This window comes from Triticum aestivum, chromosome 2B (genome assembly GCF_018294505.1).
Source record: "Triticum aestivum cultivar Chinese Spring chromosome 2B, IWGSC CS RefSeq v2.1, whole genome shotgun sequence".
Lineage (NCBI taxonomy): Eukaryota > Viridiplantae > Streptophyta > Magnoliopsida > Poales > Poaceae > Triticum > Triticum aestivum.
In genome coordinates, this window is record NC_057798.1 from 419,567,789 (window position 1) to 419,588,688 (window position 20,900).

Consider the following 20,900-nt stretch of genomic DNA (forward strand, 5'->3'; position numbering starts at 1 on the left):
CTAAAGCTGTTGGCAGAGATACATGGAGGCACATGTGTCTCCCACATAGGGTCGAGGGCCCTTGCTGGCAAGGCTTTCCGGCGAGGTTTCTTCTGGCCCACCGCCCTCCAGGATGCGACAGCACTAGCAACCAAGTGTGAAGCGTGCCAATTCCATTCGGAGAAGCTCCATCAACCAGCTGTAACACTCCAAAGAAAAATTTATTTGGTTTTCATTAAAATCTTTATTTGAATTAAAGGAGGGTATTTGAATTTTTTTAGGGGGACTCTTCTTCTCAAATCTTTTCTTTTTATGACAATTTTTTTAAAGAAAGGTCCTTCTCCATCTTGATCTTTAGTCTTAAGGGTTTTTCAAAATTGTGTTGGCTCAACACAAATAACATTGGAGGGTTTTACAATTATTTCTATTAAAAAGAAATCCTTTGGATTTTTGGTTTTTATTCTTTTACTTTTGAAAGATTTCTCTTTTGCCATGTCACATGTTGAAATTTTCTTCCAAAACCCCTCCCTACACTTTGGGTCAAGTCAAGTATCCAATCCCAGCAAGTTCAACCCATTTTTGATTTTTATTCTATTTATTTTATCCTCAAAACAATTTTTGTCATTTATTTTGGACCTAGGTGATTTACAAAGGAACCACCAGATCCCTCTTGAGTTTTGGTCCCAAGCAAACTCCTCTGACTAGTCCTTAGTACCCCTAACCTAGATCCATAAAGATCCACTTGTCCACAGTTCAAATTTTTCAAATTTTGCTTGCTGCAAGTTTGAACCAGATTTACCATTTTTGATGAAATTCATTATTTTTCTTCTCCAAAAAATCTGAGATAAATCACGCAGCCCCTGGGTGCATTGAGAGGTCACCTCACCAAATATCAACTCCAGAAAAATTCTCCACATGCCAAAAACATTTCATCGAACACCTAGCATGCACTGTTTTCTGGCAAAATTCAGAAAAGTTCAGTTTTCAGTGTCAGTTTCAGTCCACGGTGTCGTTTTCGTCAGAACCTATCGACAATCTCGCCAGTAGACACCTTGGATCGTTGCTCACCGCTCCTTCTTCTTATCCAGTGCGTCGCACGATCGTTTGGTCGGGCGCAAGTGTCGGTGGCGATGTGGCACCTCATCGCCGGAGTCTTCTGCTGTGGCAGACCCTCCCCCCCCCCCCCCCGTGGCGGCCAGCAGGGGCCGGCCCTGCCTTTCGGTGCCGACCAGCACCGCCCAAGCCACACGGAGCCTCCGCGTGGCCACCCCCTCCCCTGTGCACGCTGCAGCACAGTCACCGCGGCCATAGAGGCGCAAAGCACGCTCTCTGCCGCCGCCGAGCCCCGTGAGGCCGTTCCGTCGAGAGCGTGGAGTAGCACCCAAGTTTTGCCAAGCTTAGCCCCAGGATGGAACCGGTGAACCTATCCGCAGCTGCCCCGACCCCTAAACCCCCCGTTCAACCACTGCCTCGCCGTAATCACCACTGGAGTAATCCCGATCGCGGCAACCGCCTCGGGCCGGCTATAAAAGGGGGCCTCGAGCTCGATCTCGACCAGGCATCACCCCTCCACCTCACCAGAGCCATGCCTAGCTACTAGGAATACCTCGGGGAGGCCTTCTTCCCCAACTCCGGCCGCCCCGATCCGCTTCGGGCTCCGGCAAGATCCGCTCCGGTGAGGGCAACCCCGCCTCCCATACCCTGTCAGCAACCTCCTAGTGCAACCACACTTCTAACCCAAGCTCCAATTTGAAGGTTGCAGCCTTCCTCGACGAGACCCATCACCACCTGAACCGCCGTCCGCCGGAGTAGAGGCCGTCGTCGACGTGGTGCTCGCCGACGACCAACTCCACCACCCACAGGTGCGGAAGGACTCAGTGAACCCGTAGATACCGAAGGAGGTGACGGAGCCGCAAACTTCACCGAGCTAGACTCCGACTACTCCGAACCAGGCAAGCATGTTTGAACCTTTGATATGATGAGTGTTTTGCATGTTTGCTTGAGTAGTTATTTCATGGCATGTTTATAAAAGCATCAGTAAGTGTTATATGGCATGCAAGGCAACTACAAGTGAGCTTCGAAACTTGATGTGTCATTTGATGGGAGATAACATGATCATGTGGTGACATGAAGGGTGGTAAGATGGTATTGTTGAAGCATGCCAGTCTTATGTCAACTGTAAAACTCCAGTGTTAACGTGGATCAAGTCACGTTACCGTCCGTCCCCTTTTTGTGCTGCCACATGTTTTCTACAAAGAATACGGTTTAGTAAGTTGCGAACCTCTTGCCTTGTACACACCAAATAGAGGGGCCGTGATGAGGGTTCCATGGCCCTGGATTAAAGCCCGTCATCCGGTCAGGGGACATGGGTGTTTCCGGTTGGGACCAAGAGGGGGGCACCCCTTAGAGCGCGCGTATATAAATTTGATCCCATGCTATTAGAGGTTGTGGCCTCCCCGTCTTAAAGTTTTTCTTGAACGTTGCCTAGGGTGATCCCTGGCAACGGGATGTGGAATGGGTGTGTACTGGTTAGATGTGTTTTCTTCTAAAATATCGTAAACGGAACTAGTCCTTCGTGACTACTGAAATCCGTTGGCTGTGGTTAAAGAGTACAAACTCCGCAGAATATCTATGGTCAAGGACTGTGATCAACTTATCTATGTCAGTGTCAGTCCCAACGTCCATCTCAGTGTCAGTCTCAGTGATAGTCTCCGATGAATAAAACATGAGTGTTAAACCCGACTGAATGTTATTCCTGTGGATGGACTAACCCATTTACTATTATGTACTGAGTATTTCCTTGGAATGATTTAAATTCATGAACTGATTCAATTCGAATGATGAAATATAAGCCCTTTATGTGATGTCACCCAGACATCCGACTATGGCACTCTTGTTGTTTTCTTTCGATATAAGCCCTTTATGTGATGTCGCTCAGACATCCAACTGTGGCATTCTTGTCACACCCTAGCTAGTCATGCATTAGAGTGTTGCATCATGTTTACTCATTCATCAGAAACTTGAAATGGGGATGACAGAACCCCCAGTCCCCTCTGAAACCAACTAGGGCTACTAAAATAATTTTTCAATGAACCTGAAATGCCCTTCTAAAATGCCCATCATTTTTGTCTTGGTTCAGAACCTCTGCCAAAAATGGTGCACATTTTCCTAGGCCATCCCAGGGTTTTTGAATTAAATCATAAATATTTGAATTTGGGCATTTAAAATAATATAAAATATTTAAATGCTCAAATATCTCCAAACTAAAGTGTTTCATGTTGGAAATAATCCAACTATGGGCCAGGAATAGTTTGGTGATTTTTGAAGTTGCCTAGGTATTTTATTTAACTCAACAAAGTTGCAGATATATTAAATAAAACAGAAAACAGAAGAAAAAGGGAAAACTTACCTGGGCTCCTCCCCGTGCGGCCCAGCCAGCTGGCCGGCCCAGCCAGCAGCCGACCCAGCCCAGCACTGTAGCCCTCCGTCGTCTTCCTCCCCTCGCCCCGAAGCTGCTGCGTGCTCGCGCGCGCACGGCCGCGCGGCCACCTCCTGCTTGCCAACGACCTCCTGGCCGCGTGGACGACGCCCGCAGCCCGTCCCGATCCCCCCTGCTCTCTCTCACTCTCCCCGGCTCTTTCCTTCCTCTCCCTCGCTCTCTCTCTCTCACGGCCGAACACCACCATCGCCGCCGTTCGCCACAGCAGCCATCTCCGGCCACCCCTCGCTCCCCCGATTAGCTCAGAAGCTCCGCCACTACTCCCTCTTCCTCCCCACCGCTCCACGGGTCCCTGGAAGCCCTGCATCGCCGCCACGTCGCCGTTCCCTTCTTCGGCTCCGATCATCGTCGCCGTCGAATTCGTCGTCTCCGGCACGTCCCCGAGCCCGCTTCGACGCCCACTGCAACCGCGGTGAGCTACGCCACCGTTTCCCCCTCTTCTCCCCCTCGTTCCCTCACCATAGCCTCCTCCCCACCACGGCCGAACCTCCACCGTCGCCGAGCTCGCCGTCGACGCAGCTCCGGTGACCATTTGGTCACCCCGGCGAGTCCAACGAGTTCGCAAGACCCTGTAGAGCATCCCTAGCGCCTCGCTTTGCTCGACTTCGAGCTCCAACCCCATTCCCGTGCACGACCGAACCCCGGCGGCCGCAGCCGAGCTGGCCGCCGTCGACTCCGGCCACCCCGACCCCAACGGACTCCGCCAAGAGCTGCGGGTCGTCCTCAGCTCCACTCCGGTGGTCTCCGCGGCCCCTCTGGTGGCCGAAATGGCCAAAACCACTTCCGCCGCCGCGTCGGGCTCGCCGGCGACTAAACGCCGGCAGCCGACTTTGACTTTGACCACGGGTGGGCCCTGGTTGACTCCCCTGAGTCAATGACAGGTGGGGCCCAGCCCTGTTAATTAAACAGGATTAGTTTTAATTAACTTTTAATTAAATTAATCACCCTGACATGCGGGACCCATTGTCAGATTTGACCCAGACCTGTTCCGTTGACCTGCTGACGTCACACTGACGTCAGGCTGACGCAGTAATTGATTTTCTGGATTTAAATTAAATCAGGAAATTCCAGAATATTAATTAAACTTCAAAAATTCATAACTTTTATTCTGTAACTCCAAATTGGACAAATCATATATGAAAAATGATCAGAAAAATCCAATCTATCCATCTGTACTATTTTCATGCATGATCAAACAAGTTAAATTGATGTTTTAAGCAGAATAAGGAAAAGCACTTAAAGAGGCCATGTTGAGTTTGAAATTTGAATCCTTGATTCAAATTTGTTCAAACCCCTCTGGTTTTAGTTGCATTAGCCCAACACACTCATATTGCCATGTTTCATGCATGCATCATATTGTTGCACATTGTTTGGTGATGGTTGTGTATCGATGTCCTTTGCGACAGGTTATGTCTCCGAGGAGTACCGTGATTACCCTAACGAAGAATCATATCCGAGCATCGAACCTTCAGGCAAGCAACCAACCATTTGATCATATCGATACAATCCCATGTTCTCGCTCCTGCTCTCGTTTACTGCATTAAGACAACGCGATTCAAACTGCTGTGTGCTACGGTAGTTGAACCCATTTCCTCTGCATGACCTGTCATTGCCACAGTAACTAGATGAAACCCACTAGCATGTGTAGGAGTTGATTGAGCCATGTGTATGTGTTGTTCCTACCTTGCTATGCCTGCTATGCTTAGAGTCGTGTCAGGTCTGGTTCATCTGGGTGATGGGCTAGAGTGAAATGATTATGTCGGTAATGAGAGTGGTGTGGTGAACACGATTTGGTAAAGGTATCGATGAGAGGCCATATAGGAGTACATGGTGGGTTGTTTCATTGAAGCCGACCTTAAGCACTGAGATCTGTATGTGTGATTTAAGATACAGCTACTACCATGCATTGGGCCCTGAAATATGACCCCGCTCGACTTCTTATTCACCCTAGCTCTCTGTCCAGGAGTTGCAAGTAGTTTCTGGTGTTTGTAGCCTACTGGAGGCCGTGGACAGCGCTGACCGTAGGGGTGGGCTGTGATGCGGTAGGTACGTGGCCGGGTGTACCGAATACCCGTTAGGTATCTCGGGAACCCTGTTCACATCGTTCGGGGCCGTATGGGAAACCTCGGCCGGACTCCCTGCGGATGGAACCTGAATAGGCGATAAACCTGGACTAGAGGCTTAAGTGTTTAGGTAGGTCGTGGTCTACACCCACGTCGGCTTTCGCTTGAAGTCTGCCGAGCACATGTCGTGTGCAGACGCTAAGTGGTGGAAACATGTATGAAGAAGTACACCCCTGCAGGGTTATCATGATCTATTCGAATAGCCGCGTCCGCGGTAAAGGACTACTTGGTTGCCTATACAGTTCATAGACAAGTAAATGGAAACTACTAAAAGCCTCAAGATAAGTGTGAGTGCCGAGGATGGCTCTTCCGTAGGAAGACGGAGGTGGATCCTCGGTAGTGTATTGAAGTGGTGAGTAGTGGACTCGTGTGCGCAAAACATTTCAAGTTGGAGTATCATAGGATAGTCTAGCCAAGAGTCAAAGCTGGCTTGCTGCAATAACTCCACCAACCATTCTTGATACTATGCATGTATGTAGGATCTGATGTAAGTCTTGCTGAGTACCTTTGTACTCATGTTGCTATAATCTACATTTTTACAGAAGACGCTGCAACCCTTTCTGATGGGTTCTATGTAGACGTTGACATCAACGAGTAGGCTAAAGACCCAGGTGGTGACCCTGAGCTTGTGATGGACCACGTAGTATAGCTAGGCTTTCCAAGCCTCTTTTATTTTACTAGTTGTCTGTACCCAGACAATGTACTTCCGCTGTTGGCTTGTATGACTGTATGACTTGTATATTGGGTCGTGAGACCCGTACCTTTGTGTATGATATGTATGGCTCCCTGAGCCTTAAATAAAGTGCTTGTGTCATAGAGTCATGTTGTGATGCTTCGTTGTATTTGCACATATCGAGCATATTGTGTGTATGATTGTAATGCTTGGTATGTGTGGGATCTGACTATCTAGTTGTTTATCTTTAGTAGCCTCTCTTACCGGGAAATGTCTCCTAGTGTTACCGCTGAGCCATGGTAGCTTGCTACTGCTCTGGAACACTTAGGCTGGCCGGCATGTGTCCTTCTTCGTTCCTGTGTCTGTCCCTTCGGGGAAATGTCACGCTTTGAGTACCGGAGTCCTGTTAGCCCGCTACAGCCCGGTTTACCGGAGTCCTGTTAGCCCAGTGCTACAGCCCGGACCCACTTGCTGATGACCGACACGTTCGAAGCTGGGTCATGGATGCCTGTCCCTGTAAGTCTGTGCCACTTTGGGTTTACGACTAGTCATGTCAGCCCGGGCTCTTTATCATATGGATGCTAGCGACACTATCATATACGTGAGCCAAAAGGCGCAAACGGTCCCGGGAAAAGGTAAGACGACACCCGTGGGGATACCGTGCGTGAGGCCGCAAAGTGATATGAGGTGTTACCAGCTAGATCGATGTGACATCGAGTCGGGGTCCTGACAATTCTTGTCATTTACTTTCGATATAAGCCCTTTATGTGATGTCGCTCAGACGTCCGACTGTGGCATTCTTGCTATTCCCTTTCGATATAAACCCTTTTCGTGATGTCACTCAGACGTCTGAGTGTGGCATCCCTGTTATTTACTTTCATTATAAGCCCTTTTCGAGATGTCGCTTAAGACGTCCGACTGTGGCACGCACTGTCATTTTACATTTCAATATAAGCCCTTTATGCGGTGTCGCTCTGACGCCCGACTGTGGCATGTTAATTTATTTTTACCTTTTGAGGCGTCGCTTCAGACACCCGATCGGTTCTTCAGTTATTTTATTGGGATTTCGGGAGGACTACCGCCTGACTTCCTTTTTATTTAACATGACGTGCAAATTTATTATCTGAGTGTGCATTACTAAACTACTCATGTGCATCATGTTTGCATTTGTTATATCTTATGGCCGAACTGTCTTGCGAGTACATTCAAAGTACTCACCTGGCTTGTTGATTTGGCCAGATGTTGACGAAGGCGATCTTATGGATGAAGAGTACGATAGCGAGTCCGACGCCTAGAGGAGTCCCAGTCAGTCCCGTGCGATCCTGGAATTGGTCACTTGTATCATATATGCTTCCGCTACCCGAATAAAATCATCAAGCCTCACTCCGGCGCTCAATGAGTTGTAAGATTAGGAGTCATGTCACCCACTCCACTGTGACATATCCACCACCACTTTTATTACGAGTCAGTAGTTATGCCACCATACCCTTGTGTCATATCCGCCTTTATGTATAATATTGGCGTGCTTGTAATAAATTGTTGAGCAGCCTCAACTCAACCTTGTATAATATTTAGTACTTCTCGATTTCTGTATCAAGGATTTGTCTACTAGTAAGGAAGGTTTTTCCTATACTGGTCCGATAAAAGGGTCGGTTTCTCAATAAATGCTTTATTGGAAAACCGGTCGTGACAAACTTGGTACCAGAGCCAGGCTGACTATAGGAAGCCACTAGGTGTGATCGCTAATCGGTTGTTAGTGTAATGAGTGCTATTTTAATATTTAGCAAATGTAGAAATTTTCTGTTGGTCATCATAAATTTATGATTTGACTATTCGGAATTTTTGTCTACTTTTGTAGATGGCTGGCAGCGACTGTGAGTCACAGGTGTTCGCCAATGTACCTGAGGGATTTATCAAGCTTCTCGTCTCCATCACCAAAGTCGCGATTGGGCCATCGGCTCGTCCGGAGTTCACACTCTACCAGCACAAGATCAGCGACAGTGTGTCTATGCACCAGGCCGCGGTGCAATTCAAGGGAGGGCGTTCTGAGTCATGCCGCTTCCGATTTGTGGGAAGGTCCATGCCTACGGAGAGGCATGCTATGCAGATGGCTGCCCGTGAGGTGATAGCTCGTCTCCGGGATGCTCTTACTTCGATGAAGGCTCGTCGCTACGCTACCTCCCCTACCACGTGACATACACTTGTCACTATGCATTCGCTTGCCCTAGGGGAGAGAGAGACGAGGCTATTGAGATGTTGGTTGAGTATCTCAAGGCTCTCGAGGCAGCTTTTGATAACCTCGTGGATGACCTTGTGGCTGCTCGTATGGACTTCGTGCAGGGCTGTTCCGCCAACAGGAGGGAGCTCCTCCATACAGCGCCACCACTGACTTACGTCTCGTCCGCAGCATCCTATACACCTGCCATCTTCGCCACTGCCCGCCACCTACCTACCACTGAGGAGTTTGACCAGGTCATTTCTCCTACTCCGGTCAGTGCTGCACCACCTACCACGCCCGCACCAGCTCCTCAACTCAGTACTTCGCGCCTGGAGCCTATTAGTGAGGAGGAGGTTGAGTCTCCAGAATCACTGGGTCTTACCCTCGGCAGGACGAGGGAAATTCTCACCATCTCCGACTGAGTGCGCCTAGCAGCCGTGCGATGTACTAGCTTGTATGATATGTTTATATGTATATAGGTTGTGAGAAGTAGTTTGTGTGCGCATCATGTAGGAACTCGGAGAAGTGCACTAGCCTAAATAACATGTTAGGAATGTGTACACACATCCTGAGTGATGTATTGTATAATTACGGCTTGCGTGTAAGATATGTATTGAGCGGTCCTTCTCCATGCGCAATCAAGTATTCTCTTGAAAATGTTGGAGTCCTTAAATTTCCGCCTTTGCAAAATTATTTATTTTGCCACTTAGTTTTTCTCATGAGTTTTACAAAAATACCCCAGAGTGAAAAATGCCTCGTCCTTGGACTCGTTCCATGCCAAGTCCGTCGGAAGAAAATTATTGTACCCAGACAAGTAACAATTTCACACAGGGGCAGTCAAGTCAGCAAGGCAGTGAAGCAGCATTTTCTCAAGTATGCCGCCTTTATGAGCAAAGCCAGCAGCAGCATCAAGAAATGATGAACCATGTTATCAATATGGGAAATCACCATGAAACATATCAGCAGCATTCCAAGTTGTCTGAACTACAAAAGACACGTCCCCCAACATTCTCTCACACTGATAGACCGCTTGAGGCCGATGATTAGCTTCAAGACATTGAAAGGAAATTAATTATTGCACAATGTTAAGACCGTGAGAAGGTACTATATGCACCTCACTACCTCACTGGAGCAGTTGCATCATGGTGGGAGAATTTCCTACACATGCACCCCCGATGAAAATAACATCACCTGGGAAGAATTTAAAGAAGGTTTTCGTGGGGCGCACATTCCCAGAAGCATTATGAAGATCAAGAAAAGGGAATTTGATGACCTCAAGCAGAGAAGCATGACAGTGACTGAGTACAATAGTCAGTTTACTCTATTGTCTCGTTATGCCAACGAAGAGCACATGACTGAAAATAAAAAGATGAAAAATTTCTGGACGGTCTGGCACTAGCACTTAAATGCCAGCTGGTCGTACACAACTTTCCGGATTTCAAAACACTTGTGGACAAAGCCATTACATTGGAAAATGAGCGCCGCAACTTGGAAGATTTTCGCAAGCGCAAAAGGGACCAGACTACTCATGCTCGCAACAACCGGAATAAGACTGATTTTCAGAAGAATGGAGCAAACAAGTCCACAACCAATGTTCCATGCCCAAACAAAAAATTTCATGCGAGGGACAAGGATTTTACATACCGCCCAAGTGTTACCTGCTACGCTTGTGGAGAGGAAGGGCACTATGCCAAACAGTGCCCAAAGCCAAGAAATTCAGCTCCCAAGCCAAACAATGGTGGAAATAATTCAACACCCAAGCGCAACAACTTCAACCCCAATAACAATCACAAGAAGGGTCACTTGAACCATGTGACCAAGGAGGAAGCACAGAATGCCCCGGATATCGTACTCGGTACGTTCCCTGTCAACACAATACCTGCCACAGTTTTGTTTGATTCTGGAGCTTCTCACTCGTTGATTTCAAAGAAATTATCTTTGCAAAATGATTTTTCGATGCTTCCCTTGGAAAAATCCATGATCATCAAGTCCCCTAGGATTAAGCAAATTACTCAGAGTTACTGCCAAGGTGTGGTTATTGAGTTTGAGGGACTAAAGTTTCATGCAAACCTCATTGTATTGGAAAATAAAGGACTGGATGTTATCCTAGGAATGGACTGGTTAACCACCAACGAAGGGTTTATCGACTGCTTCAATCGGACTGTAATTCTTACCCATCATCACGGGAAGACAATAAAAATTGCAGCTCAAGAAACACAAATGTCACGACAACCAAGGTTGAACAAGGTGGACGTTTCAGAGTTAAGCAAAGTTCCAATGGTGTGTGAGTTCCCCGATGTATTTCCCAAAGAACTGCCAGGCATGCCACCAGACTGGGAAATAGAATTCATCATTGAGCTAGCACCTGGAACCTCCCCCATTTACAAGAATCCCTATAGAATGGCACCGTCCAAGTTGGTAGAATTAAAGAAGCAAATAAAAGAATTACTGGATAAAGGATTTATACGAGCCAGCTCCTCACCTTGGGGTTCACCAGTATTATTTGCAAACAAAAAGGATGGGACACTGAGATTATGTATAGACTATCGAGCACTCAACATGGTCACCATTAAAAACAAATATCCGATGCCACAGATAAATGATTTATTTGACCAGCTTGCACAAGCCAAGGTTTTCTCAAAAATTGATTTAAGGTCAGGGTATCATCAATTAAAGGTACGGACAGAGGATATCCCTAAGACAGCATTCACCTCCAGATACGGACTATATGAATTCACGGTAATGCCGTTCGGACTGACAAACGCCCCCGCATATTTTGTCCACCTCATGAACAAAGTGTTTATGAAATTTATGGACAAATTTGTTGTGGTGTTCATTGATGATATTCAGGTATACTCCAAGACACCGGAAGAGCATGCAGAACATCTCAGGATTGTACTGGGATAATTAAGGAAACATCAATTATACTCCAAGTTCAGCAAATGTGAATTTTGGTTAAGACAGGTTGGTTTTCTAGGCCATGTACTAACCCAAGAAGGTGTTGCCGTAGACCCGAAAAAGGTCAAGGTCGTACTTGGCTGGAAACCACCAGCCAGCGTAATAGATGTACGAAGTTTCTTGGGAATGGCAGGATATTACCGAAGGTTTATTGAAGGGTTCTCCACCATAGCAAAACCAATGACTCAGTTACTCAAGAAGGATAAGAAATTTGTATGGACTGAGGCTTGCGAGAAAAGTTTCCAAGAACTCAAAAGGAAATTAACCACAGCACAAGTATTGGTTGTACCAGACATACACAAAAGTTTTGAAGTGTATTGTGACGCATTCCGGAAGGGCCTCGGATACGTATTAATGCAAGAAGGCAAAGTAGTAGCATACGCTTCCAGGCAACTACGAAAGCATGAATAAAATTATCCTACTCATGACTTGGAGTTGGCAGTAGTCATTCATGCACTCAAAGAGTGGAGGCACTTTTTGCTTGGGAATTGTTGTGAAATATATACGGACCATAAAAGCCTCAAATATATTTTCACACAACCAGAACTCAATTTACGACAACGACGCTGGTTGGAATTAGTGAAGGATTATGATGTTCGCATTCACTACCATCCAGGAAAGGCGAATGTTGTGGCAGATGCTCTTAGTCGAAACCCCAGTTCGGGCAACTACGGTCTACCAAACTTGAGACCTGAATTTCAACAGGAGTTCGCCAAACTCAACTTGGTGATGGTCACGGAGGGCAATGTGTCAAATTTGGAAATACAGCCTACCTTAATGGAACAGATTAAGGAGGCTCAGCATGGACAACCCAGCATCGAAGGCATAAAAAGAAAAGTGAGTTTGGGCAAGGCCTCAGAATTCGTCATAGACGATAAGGGAATATTATGGTATGGAGACAGACTTTGCGTACCAAATATAGAAGACCTCAAACAGCAAATTCTAGCCGAAGGCCACACCGCTCCATATTCAATCCATCCTGGAGGGAGCAAAATGTACAAGGATATTCAGGAAAAAATTTGGTGGCACGGTATGAAAAGGGATATAGCCACATTCATTGCATGTTGTGATTCATGTCAGCGCATTAAAGCCGAGCACCAAAAACCAGCAGGACTATTACAGCCAAACAAGATACCTGAGTGGAAATGGGACGAAATTGGAATGGATTTTATTGTCGGGCTACCTCGGTCACGATATGGAAATGATGCCATATGGGTCATCACAGATAGATTGACTAAGGTAGCACATTTCATCCCAGTAAAGACGACCCACACCACTCATAAGCTTGCCAAACTTTATCTCTCCCGTATAGTTTGTCTGCATGGAATTCCAAAGACTATAATATCTGACAGAGGCACTCAATTCGTCTCTAGATTTTCGGATCAATTACAACAAGCTCTGGGAACTCAACTAGCATTCAGTACAGCATACCACCCCCCAGACTGATGGACAAACTGAACGCGTAAACCAAATTCTAGAGGACATACTGAGAGCATGTGTTCTCACCTACGGAACCAGTTGGGAAGAAAGCTTGCCATATGCCGAGTTCGCATACAACAACAGTTACCAAGGCAGCCTACAAATGGCACCTTTTGAAGCCTTGTACAGGCGGAGATGTCGTACTCCATTAAATTAGTCAGAGATAGGGGACAGTCGTATCTTCGGCCCAGACATGCTCAAGGAAGCTGAGGAGAAAGTTAGGCTAATCAGGGACCGACTTAAGACAGCTCAGAGCCGACAAAAGAGTTATTATGATCAAAAACATCGGGGAGTCATCTTTGAACCCGGTGAGTATGTGTACCTAAGAGTATCTCCTATGAGGGGCCTGCAACGGTTCAAAGTTAAAGTAAAGCTAGCACCAAGATTTATCGGACCCTTCTATGTAGTTGCACGAAGAGGCACAGTAGCCTACCAGCTAGACCTACCCGAAGAGCTATCAGACGTCCACGACGTGTTCCACGTCTCATAGTTGAGGAAATGTGTAAGCAACCCAGAGAAGCATGTATCACATGAGGGGATTGACGTGCAACCAGACCTCATCTACAGGGAACGTCCAATAAAATATTGGAGGAGTCTGAAAGGAGAACCCGTCAGAAAACAATTAAATTTTTCAATGTTCAGTGGAGCAATCACACCGAGGATGAAGCAACATGGGAAAGAGAGGATTTTCTTCGGACAGAACACCCACACCTATTTGAGGATCAGCTAAAATCTCTGGGACGAGATTTTCCCTAAGGGGGTACGTGTTGTAACACTCCAAAAAAAATTATTTGGTTTTCATTAAAATCTTTATTTCAATTAAAGGAGGGTATTTGAATTTTTTTAGGGGGACTCTTCTTGTCAAATCTTTTCTTTTTATGACAAAACTTTTTTTAAGAAAGGTCCTTCTCAATCTTGATCTTTAGTCTTAAGGGTTTTTCAAAATTGTGTTGGCTCAACACAAATAATATTGGAGGGTTTTACAATTATTTCTATGAAAAAGAAATCCTTTGGATTTTTGGTTTTTATTCTTTTACCTTCTAAAGTTTTCTCTTTTGCCTTGTCACATGTTGAAATTTTCTTCCAAAACCCCTCCCTACACCTTAGGTCAAGTCAAGTGTCCAATCCCAGCAAGTTCAACCAATTTTTGATTTTTATTCTATTTATTTTATCCTCAAAATAATTTCTGTCATTTATTTTGGACCTAGGTGATTTACAAAGGAACCACCAGATCCCTCTTGAGTTTTGGTCCCAAGCAAACTCCTCTGACTATTCCTTAGTACCCCCAACCTAGATCCATCAAGATCCACTTGTCCCCAGTTCAAAATTTTCAAATTTTGCTTGCTGCAAGTTTGAACCAGATTTACCATTTTTGATGAAATTCATTATTTTTCTTCTCCAAAAATTCTGAGATAAATCATGCAGCCCCTGGGTGCATTGAGAGGTCACCTCACCAAAGATCAACTCCAGAAAAATTCTCCACATGCTAAAAACATTTCATCGAACACCTGGCATGCACTGTTTTCTGGCAAAATTCAGAAAAGTTCAGTTTTCAGTGTCAGTTTCAGTCGACGCTGTCGTTTTCGTCAGAACCCGTCGACAATCTCGCTAGTAGCCACCTTGGATCATTGCTCACTGCTCCTTCTTCTTATCCAGTGCGCTGCACGATCGTTTGGACGGGCGCAAGTGTCGGTGGCGACGTGGCACCTCATAGCTAGCATCTTCTGTGGTGGCAGAACCCCCCCCCCCCCCCGTGGCGGCCAGCAGGGGCCGGCCCTGCCTTTCGGCGCCGACCAGCACCTCCCAAGCCACCCGAAGCCTCCACGTGGCCACCCCCTCCCCTCTGCACGCTGCAGCACAGTCACCGCGGCCAGAGAGGCGCAGAGCATGCTCTCTGCTACCGCCGAGCCCCGTGAGGCCGTTCCGTCGAGAGCGTGGAGTAGCACCCAAGTTTTGCCAAGCTTAGCCCCAGGATGGAACCAGTGAACCTATCCGCAGCTGCCCTAACCCCTAAACCCCCCGTTCAACCACTGCCTCGCCATAATCACCGCCAGAGTAATCCCGATCGCGGCAACCGCCTCGGGCCGGCTATAAAAGGGGGCCTCGAGCTCGATCTCGACCAAGCATCACCCCTCCACCTCACCAGAGCCACGCCTAGCTACTAGGAAGACCTCGGGGAGGCCTTCTTCCCCGACTCCGGCCGCCCCGATCCGCTTCGGGCTCCGGCAAGATCCGCTCCGGTGAGGGCAACCCCGCCTCCCATACCCTGTCAGCAACTCCTAGTGCACCCACAATTCTATCCCAACCTCCAATTTGAAGGTTATAGCCCTCCTCGATGAGACCCATCGACGACCAACTCCACCATCCACAGGTGCGGAAGGACTCAGTGAACCCGTAGATACCAAAGGAGGTGACGGAGCCGCAAACTTCACCGAGCTAGACTCCGACTACTCGAAACCAGGCAAGCATGTTTGAACCTTTGATATGATGAGTGTTTTGCATGTTTGCTTGAGTAGTTATTTCATGGCATGTTTATATAAGCATCGGTAAGTGTTATATTGCATGCAAGGCAACTACAAGTGAGCTTCGAAACTTGATGTGTCATTTGATGGAAGATAACATGATCATGTGGTGACATGAAGGGTGGTAAGATGGTATTGTTGAAGCATGCCAGTCTTATGTCAACCGTAAAACTCCAGTGTTAACGTGGATCAAGTCACGTTACCGTCCGTCCCCTTTTTGTGTTGCCACATGTTTTCTGCAAGGAATATGGTTTAGTAAGTTGCGAACCTCTTGCCTTGTACACACCAAATAGAGGGGCCGTGATGAGGGTTCCATGGCCCTAGATTAAAGCCCGTCATCCGGTCAGGGGGCATGGGTGTTTCCGGTTGGAACCGAGAAGGGGGCACCCCTTAGAGCGCGCGTATATAAAATTGATCCCATGCTATTCGAGGTTGTGGCCTCCCCGTCTTAAAGTTTTTCTTGAATGTTGCCTAGGGTGATCCCTGGCAACGGGATGTGGAATGGGTGTGTACTGGTTAGATGTGTTTTCTTCTAAAATACCGTAAACGGAACTAGTCCTTCGTGACTACTGAAATCCGTTGGCTGTGGTTAAAGAGTACAAACTCCGCAGAGTCAAAACCATTCAAGTAACCGTATCTATGGTCAAGGACTGTGATCAAATTATCTATGTCAGTGTCAGTCCCAACGTCCGTCTCAGTGTCAGTCTCAGTGACAATCTCCGGTGAATAAAACATGAGTGTTAAACCCGACTGAATGTTATTCCTGTGGATGGACTAACCCGTTTATTATTATGTACTGAGTATTTCCTTGGAATGATTTAAATTCATGAACTGATTGAATTCGAATGATGAAATATAAGCCCTTTATGTGAAGTCGCCCAGACATCCGACTGTGGCACTCTTGTTGTTTGCTTTCGATATAAGCCCTTTATGTGATGTCGCTCAGACGTCCGACTGTGGCATTCTTGTCATTTACTTTCGATATAAGCCCTTTATGTGATGTCGCTCAGACGTCCGACTGTGGCATTCTTGCTATTCCCTTTCGATATAAGCCCTTTTCGTGATGTCACTCAGACGTCCGACTATGGCATCCCTGTTATTTACTTTCATTATAAGCCCTTTTCGAGATGTCGCTTAAGACGTCCGACTGTGGCATGCACTGTCATTTTACATTTCAATATAAGCCCTTTATGTGGTGTCGCTCTGACGCCCGACTGCGGCATGTTAATTTATTTTTACCTTTTGAGGCGTCGCTTCAGACACCCGATCGGTGTTCAGTTATTTTATTGGGATTTCGGGAGGACTACCGCCTGACTTCCTTTTTATTTAACATGTCGTGCAAATTTATTATCTGAGTGTGCATTACTAAACTGCTCATGTGCATCATGTTTGCATTTGTTATATCTTATGGCCGAACTGTCTTGCGAGTACATTCAAAGTCCGACGCCTAGAGGAGTCCCAGTCAGTCCCGTGCGATCCTAGAATTGGTCACTTGTATCATATACGCTTCTGCTACCCGAATAAAATCATCGAGCCTCACACCGGCGCTCGATGAGCTGTAAGATTAGGAGTCATGTCACCCACTCCACTATGACATATCCACCACCACTTTTATTATGAGTCAGTAGTTATGCCACCATACCCTTGTGTCATATCCGCCTTTATGTATAATATCGGCGTGCTTGTAATAAATTGTTGAGCAGCCTCAGCTCAACCTTGTATAATATTTAGTACTTCTGGATTTCTGTATCAAGGATTTGTCTACTAGTAAGGAAGGTTTTTCCTATACTGGTCCGATAAAAGGGTCGGTTTCTCAATAAATGTTTTATTGGAAAACCGGTCGTGACACCAGCTCAAGCCCTTCAAACTATCCCTCTCTCCTGGCCCTTCTCGGTCTGGGGGCTCGATATATTGTGCCCTTTCCCCCGTGCTGTCGGGGGCTTTGAGTACTTGTACGTTGCAATTGACAAGTTCACAAAGTGTCCAGAGGTGGAAGCAGTGAGGAAGGTGACAGCGCAGTCAGCCATCAAGTTCTTCAAGGGGCTAGTGTGCCATTTTGGGGTGCCCAACAGGATCATCACCGACAACAACACATAGTTCACAAGCCACGCCTTCATGCAATACATTGAGGATCTCGGCATCAAGGTATGTTTTGCTTCCGTGGCACATCCACGGAGCAAAGGCCAAGCGGAGAGAGCAAATGCTGAAGTCCTGTGAGGCTTAAGAATGAAGACTTTTGACACACTGCGCAAGAGTGGAAGGCGCTGGATTGATGAATTCTCGGCGGTTCTTTGGTCGATCAGAACGACGTCAAATCGAGCCACCGGCCAGACACCCTTTGCCCTGATTTATGGGGCAGAAGCAGTTCTCCGCACGGAACTCATATACGGGTCACCTCGAGTGCTCACTTATGATGAGATTGAGCAAGGGCGATTGCGGCAAAAAGACGCGACGCTCCTTGAGGAAGATTGTCTCCGGGCGGCTGTGAGAGAAGCACGCTACCAGCAGGCCTTGCGCCGCTACCATAGCCGCAAGGTCCATGTCCGGAGCTTTGAGGAAGGCGACCTTGTTCTTCGGCACGTTCAGTCGGCCAAGAATTCCAACAAGTTGACGCCGAAGTGGGAAGGCCCTTATCGGGTAACACGAGTCACAAGGCCCGGTGCAGTCCGGCTGGAGACCGAAGATGCCATTCTAGTGAGCAACTCCTGGAACATCGAGCATCTCCGCAAGTTTTACCCATAAGGCGCGGCTGCCGGGCCTCCCGGCAAGCCACCCTTTTGTACAAGCCTTGCCGGCAAGGCATGTAACCCTTTGTACAAAGCCAGGCGCAGACCCTGAGCATAAATGAACGAAGCGATGGCGCCCTAAGTTATAGCATGCATGCTAGATTGAGTCTCTTCCTTGGTTAGGGTTGATAGTGCTTAGCGGCGGCTAACCCCTAGCTTGGAGGTCGAGTGCGCGTCTCTCTGTTCTTCTCTGTCTTCTTTGGTTCGCAGGGCACATAAGTTCTCTTGCCGAGCTATTTGGGAAGAAAGGGAACGGACCAGCGTCCGGGCCCTGGCAAGCCAGAGTTGCCGGGGGCTGCAAGAACAAGGATCCATCCGCGGCAAGCCAAGGTTTCTGGGGGCTTCAGATCCAGATAAGTTCTTTATCCTCTATCATGCATTTCGTTATGGACCGGGATACGTGAAACCTCTTTTTATCCCTAGGCTATCGTGCTCCCCTTTTTCCGTACCCTGGGGCTATCTCATGGGGCCGGATTTGGTCATAGCCGCGGCAGCAAGGAAATAGAACGAGGAGCCTAAGCCCACCTCATCCCTGCCTCTGCCAAGGGCGTGAGAAAGGTCGAGCGAAGTGGGGGGATGACAAGGCCTATTGCCGGGCGAAAAAACGTTTATCTTAAAGGTAACGAGGATTCACTCCTTGTCGTGGGTTCCACCTGCGAACGGAAAACCCGGCAAATATCCCTTTTTCATTAAAAAACATCTCTTACAGGTACAGTTCATACGAAATGAAAAACATGAGCAGGGAGATTACAAGTTATAAAGCTAACAAAGGCCCGAAGGCTTACAAGACTAAAAAGAGATAAGGTTCCCGTAATCCCTTTCTTGTCCCTCTCCCCAGGAAATGGAACCAAAAAGTAGAAGGGCAAAAGGGGCGCCTAGGCGAGCTACGAGCAGCAGAAGACACCAAGAGAACATGCCAGCGGCCGCCTAGGAGAGGGTCGGCGGTGGCAGCACAGGGGAAAGAGCTGGAAGATGAGGCAGCGGTCCGTTAATGAAGGCGTCGGTACCTGCGTACTCTGGCTTGACGGCCCGCCACCCGCCTTATTCGCCTTCCCTAGCTTCCATTCGCCAGCCGCCCAAGGAGGCGGCCCCAAGAAGTCCAAGGAGCTGGCCCCTCTCCCGGCGGGTCCCGCCGGAGGAGCAGCCAGGTGCAGATGCTGCTGTTGCCGCACCCGCCCAGGCACGGGCCGTCCGACGCCTAGTCAAACTCGTCCACGTCATCTGCCCCACTATCCTCCTCATCACTCCCGCTTGAGGAAGTATTTCCGTCGGAGGAGGAGCTCTCCACGCAGCACTTCAAGCGAGTTCCAAGATCTCCAAATACCTTGACGGAGAGCAGGCCGTTCTCCATTAATTTGAACAAGAGAACGAGCCCCACCGTCAAGTTGTGGACGCGGGCGAAGGTCTTCCACCCTCGGCGGAGGTACATGACGTGAGGGGCGGGGAACTCGACATTAGCCCACATGCCACTGTTCCCGCAACCCCTCATATGCAGCCGCAATGCCTGCGGCGGATCTAGCTCCATCTCCCGCACAAATGGAGTCGGGAGGCGAAGGCGACGGCGCAGTGGCTGACGCAGCCTGACAAAGAACTCGCAAGGGTTGTCCCTTGCGTGGCCCTCCATCGGAGGAGGGGCTGCTGGCGGAGGCGAAGCTGATCTACCACGCCGTCCTCCTCTCCCTCGAGCGCCACGATGGCCTCGACCTCGCCCCCTCCCCCTTCCTCTAGCGGATGGCTCCGCCACTACGAGCTCTTGGGGAGGAGCGATGCACTGTCTAGCTGAAACCCTCGCCGCCACCGATGAAGCGTCGCCACGCCCCCTCACCATGGCAGAAGAAAGGAGGAAGCAGGAATGGGGAGAGGCAGGTGGTGAAGGGTTGGGAGGCACTGTTCCTCCCGCTCCCCTCTTTATAAAGGGGCAGGGGCTAGGCTCGGCCGCCCCCTCTCGGCCAATCCAACCCGCTGAAGTGACAGCAAGCGGGGCAGAGGACCACCCTCCCCGCTCCATTGAAGGCGCGTGGGAATCGACCCACATACGCGCACGACTTCTCACGTCCCATGCGCCTGTCATTAGCCCTACGTCGTGCATGCAGCGAACGTGGCGCGAGGGATAGGCGCAGTGGGACGCGTGGAGCGACGGTTCCCGAGCGAGGGCACTAAATGAGCAGCAGCCCTACGGTCTCAAAGAGACATGCAAGCCGCCTCTTTACTGTCCACCACGGGATGACGCCAGCACGCTTCCGTCATGCGCGCGCACGACCCCCACGTCGCCCGTTCAACGAGGGTCATGGGGAAGCGCAGTGGATGGAGCAGTTACCGCGGTAAAATCCGCCCCAACTGCCCGCGCACCGTTCTGGGCCTAGCCCAACAATGTGATGCGCTTATGTATGGCCCAGTCCGGGGGCTCCTGTCGGTATACAAAAGTAGGGGCTCTCTTTTTGACCTCTTTACTTGTGCATGGGCAGTTAGAGCCACCTGCCACAGCCACGCATAGCAGGGCAGGAAAGGGAAGCAGGAGAGAAGCCGAAGGCACGAGACAAACAAAGCAACAACAAGGACCAAGGCCACAAAGATCGGATGGACGAAGCAGGTTTCCCTGGCAAGAACCCTTGTCGGGGCAGCCTCAGCGGCCCCGGCAAGACACTTGCCAAGGTAGCTCTCCC